Source organism: Nannospalax galili, unplaced genomic scaffold (genome assembly GCF_000622305.1).
Source record: "Nannospalax galili isolate Female #2095 unplaced genomic scaffold, S.galili_v1.0 scaffold271, whole genome shotgun sequence".
In the NCBI taxonomy this organism is placed as follows: domain Eukaryota; kingdom Metazoa; phylum Chordata; class Mammalia; order Rodentia; family Spalacidae; genus Nannospalax; species Nannospalax galili.
In genome coordinates, this window is record NW_008331789.1 from 5,977,028 (window position 1) to 5,982,422 (window position 5,395).

The following is a 5,395-nucleotide window of genomic DNA, read 5'->3' on the forward strand; positions in this document are numbered from 1 at the left end:
CATACCTGACAGTGTTAACAGGCTTAGGAACCTGTGACTAGGCAGTACACTGGCCATAAGGGAAAACTTAATACTATTGTTCTATTAAATATATATAGTATTAGGGAAAGTAACTCCTGGGCTGGAGAGATGGTTCAGCGGTTAAGAACACTAACTGTTCTTGCAGAAGACCCGGGTTCGAATCCCAGCACCTACATGGCAGCTAACAACTGTCCGTAACTCCAGTTCCAGGGGATCCAAGAGCCTCTTCTGTCCTCTGTAGGCATTGCATGACACGGGTGCACTCACGTACATGCAGGCAATACACGCATACACATAAAAGAAAAATGATAAATAAAATATTTTGAAGTAACTCTTAATGGTTTCTTGTTATATCCATACATTAATGCATCTCTCAACTCTCACCAGAGAAGATTCCTTCTGCAGCAGATGGTGATTAGCACAGAGACCTACAATTGGCCAATGTGCAGAGAATATGCAAAGACCTTATTCTTGCATAGGACACCTAGAGTAAACTTCATTCCAAGGGTCAAGGATCATTGCAGAATGTGGAACTGAAAGATAATAAGAGCCAGAGGTGGTAGAAGACCATAGTTAATAAGAGTTTTCCAGACAGTTGAGCAGCTACTAATATGAATCCACAGTAGTGATGACAGCATGCAGAAGTCCCGTGTAGGCTCAAGATGACAAAATCCCAGCACAAACGTGGGGAGGTAGTTAAGAAGCTCCAGTTCTACCTGAGGAACTACTGGAGACTGATGGCCGCTGGAAGGGGCAGAATTTGTCTAGTTTAAGTCTGAGACTCCTTGTAGTTAACCGGGGTCTAGTGATGGACCCGAAGCCCACACTGAAAGGCATTTGGGTACATGAGTTTCACTCTATTGGCATATATAAATACATATATATGCATATATATATGGAGAGAGAGAGAGAAAGAAAGAGAACATGAAATTGGGCAGGGGTAGGGGTAGTGAGAAGTTTGCAGATGCAGGAGGGGATTTTAATGCAATCAAAATATATTTTATGAAACTCACAAATATTCAATTTAAAAAATTTGAACTTCTAGCCAGTACTCATTCATTCAGAAAATATTTTCATAAATAGGTAGGGGTTTGGAGAACTGTTCTAAGTGTTGTGACAGTGAATAGAAGACAAAATGTGCTTTCATATGGCCAAATTTCTAGGCACAAGTGGTAGGCAATAATCATGTAACTTAAAAATATATGAATGAAACACTTGTGAGCTCAGTTCCTTTGCTGTTACTTCATACTTTGTGAACATGAGGACCTGCAAATCTAGCATGAGTCAAAAAATCCATTGCAACTCCTTCAAGGATGACTTTGACCTCAGCATCTGCAGAGTGCCCAGAGAAGGGGTGCTGTCTCAAGGGAGCTATGTGTTTCTAATTAATAGCCAGCATTTCCATAATTGATCACTTGCAAGTGATATTAGCAGAAGATGTAAAGATTGTGAATGAATGCCAAGATATTGGAAATTATTCAAGAAAAATAAAAATTATTATGAATTACTTAAGGATGAGTATCCTTTAAAAAGTGCATTGTGAACATCTAATGTGCAAGAAAGGTTTGAATATATGTACAGAAAAAAGGCAGGAAAATAAAAATATTGAGCACAAGATTAAATACAAGAAGTTTGTAGTTATAGAAATAATAAAATAAGATGCTTAAACAATAGACAGTACAATACATGATAAGAAAAAGTCAATTTATATATTTAAAGTGCTACTTTTGCCTAATATATTCTTTATGCATAACTATAACACACTGTTTTACAAGACAGAATCTTGCTCCCTAGCCCTGACTGGGTTGGAACTCACTATGTGCACCAGATTGGCTTCGAGCTTACAACAATCTCTACGTCTCTGCACGTCAAGTGCTGGGATTACAGGCATACACCACCATGCTTGACTTGTAACAAAAATGTTATGTCCCACCAACTCTATGTCAAAACCAAAATCAAATATTGTTAAATAATTCCTTCAGGGGACAGGTATGGTGGCATGTGCTTTTATTATATTGAGACCCTGTCTTGAGAAAAAATCTCCTTCAGATTTACTACACTAAAGTTCAAGTCTCATAAATGTGGGAGAGGTAAGAGTTGAAGAGTTCACAGGAATTGTAGGAGAGTAAGACAGGATAATAAAGCAAATGTGATTACAATACATTGTATATGTATATAAAATTGTCCAAAACAAAGAAGAAAAATCTAATTTCTTTGTAGATTAGCTAGTTTAATTTATAGTAATGTGCTTTTAAAATAATTGCATAATTTCCCACATGCTTTGAGAGAGGTTCTACTGTGAAGAGCACCATTTTTTTTTTTTGCAAAAATGAAGTGCTTGGATCAAATTCTCTTGCATTCTCCTGGTTTCCTGCTCTTTCTGAACTGAATAACAATATTCATAGCTCAAGGTGACCCATGACACAAACATAGATGAAAATAAAGGTATATAATTTTACCTGGGTAGAATACTTGTTCATTTGATAAATGATTCTAGAGACAACTGATAAAGAAAAAAGGAGCAGGTGTTTCCCATATTAAATAACGATGAAATATTGTGTCAAAGCGATTTGCTTATTTTACTTTAACCTAGTATACTTGTGGGAGAACAAACTCTCCCCTGCTTGTCTCTGTGTTTTCTGAGACTACGAGTACTTTGTGTTCTATCTTTGCTCTGATGAGAGACACTGACACATAAGAACATTTAAAGAACAATAACTTAAATTGAATAAACATAAGCAAAGTGAATCAGTCAAAAAATTTAAATGCATGAGCTACTGAGTAGAAAGTGTATTCTTTGGTGTTTGGGTGGAATATTCTGTATATATCTGTTAGGCCCATTTCATGTAGTATGTCATTTAATTCAGATGTCTCTCTATTATTTGTCCAGTTGTCAAGACAGTGGGGTATTAAAGTCACCCACTATCACTAAGTTGGTGTCGATTTCTGTTTTATAGCTCTGGACTACTGATTTCATGAAAGTGGGTGCTCCTGAGTTTGATGCATATCTTTTCATGATTGTAATATCTTCTTGGTCAGTTGTTCCTTTGGTTAGAATGATGTAAACTTCCTTATCTCTTCTGATGAGTTTTAATTTGAAGTCTATTTTGTCAGATATTAAAATTGAAAGACCTAAGAAAGGGCCATTTTCTTGGAATATTTTTTCCATCCTTTCATGCTAAGACAGTGTCTATCCTTGAAGGTGAGATGAGTTTCTTGAAGACAACAAAAAGATGGGTTTTCCTTCCTGATCCATTGCCCCAGCCTGTGTCTTTTGACAGGGGAGTTGAGGGCATTGACATTCAGTGTTTTTTAAATATATATTTAGTGTTATTATTGAAAGGTGTGTATTGTATACTGCAAATTAACTTCTTTGTTTGTGGCTCTATTTTGTGTTCCTGTTTCTATACCTTTATTTTCTTTCTGGAGCCTTTTGGGTATACTCATTCCTCTCTTCAGTCCTTTGTATTGCTTCGAGGATTCTCTGTAGTGCTGTCCCATCACGGCGTACTCCACTGTCATCAAGCTATGTGCTTTTGCAGAGACTTTCGATTTGGAACAGTTAATGGATCCTGGGGTACTGGACAGCATAACACAATCAACGCAGAGCAGAGCATGAACTTTCTGACAGTGCCCTTTGGACAACCACAGCCAAAGAAATAGCACACAGCAGAAGGTGAGATAGAGCCAGTGTCTGCACATTGTGGGGAAACTTTCCATTGTGTTTCCAGGTATTTTGTGGAGTACAACAAATGAGGTTCTTAATAAAAGACGGAGCTTATCAACACAAGCAGAAAACCTTTTAAAGCAGGCATAGTCCTTTATGTCCTGTAATTTTCTTGCTCCATTTTTTTCTGGATACCAGAATATTTATTCACTTGTCAGTATGGTCTATCTGAATTGGGTCAAACTACTAGAACCCTTTCTTAGTACTAAATTATCACACATATAAAATGAATGATCTTACTTATATAACCCATAGCATGCATGGATTAGTTAACATAAACCTGCATAAACATGTACATAGATATAAGTACACATCATAAACATATGCAGAAATAAGCACACATATACGTATATCAAGACATAAGCACACTCATACATATATTCTGACACAGGCACACATATGCACAGACACAAACACAAACACACATGTACATATCCAGACAAAAGCACACAAATACATATACATACTCAGACACAAGCACACACATGCACATACCCAGACACAGGCACACACATGGACATACCCAGACACAGGCACACACATGCACATATCCAGATACATGTGCCTGCCCAGACACAATAAGCACACATACACATACCCAGACATAGGCACATACCTAGAAACAGGCACACACATGCACATGCCCAGACACAGGCACACACATGTACATACCCAGACACAGGTACATACATGCATATACCCAACACAGGCACACACATACACATACCCAGACATAGGCACAAACACATGCATGTCCTGCAGTGCACCTGCTCCAACATGCTTATCTTTTTACTACTCCTGGGGAAAAACTAGTATCCATGAAGATACCACAGGCATAGGAACCATTAAAAATTTATTTATTGATAATTGGGTCAGAGGGATTCAAAGGACACTTTTTGCTCCTTGCCCTCCTGGGTTGATTAGTTCCCAGGGACTATGAGCATCGTGCAAAATGTCCTGTAATGGTGGTGGGTCATCTGGCCTCTTGATCAAGGAAGCCGAGGAGACCCCACCAGATGGACTTGAGCCAGTGTCCAGTCTATAAAGAGGAGGGTCAACACGGAGGAATCATTTCCTCCATGCTTCCAAGAGAAGCCAACAATGGTCGAGCAGGACCTTTGACTTATCCTCACATGGATGGAGCTGGTAAAAGAAAGGAGCCAGGGGCTCTTCCCTTTCTCTTTTACACCACCTAAGCTTTTATTTATCCCAGTGGTAAAGAAAGACAATATCATCAGATTTGCAGGTAAATGGATGGAACTAGAAACTGTTATACTAAGTGAAGTTAACACAGACTAAGAAAAATAAGTGGTGCATATTCTTCCTCATTTGTATACTTTAGCAATAAATCCTTATATGTGAGTATATCCTGATTTAACTACATGAGCCAGGAGAAAGGAAATGAACCATGGAAAGAAAGGAAAAGAAAGAGTCTGAGAGAGGGTAATAGTAAGAAACAAATGTTACCAAGGGAGAAATTGCCAAATAAGGATATTAAACTGGGAAGAAAGGAGGGACATAAAAGGAAACATGGGGGTAAAAGGGAAGAAGGAAGGTCAATAGATGGGGGGTAGTGGGGACAGGTATTATCAAAGGTAAAATGGAGGTACTTAAACTGGTGAGGGAGGAGGGAGTTAGACAAGGTTA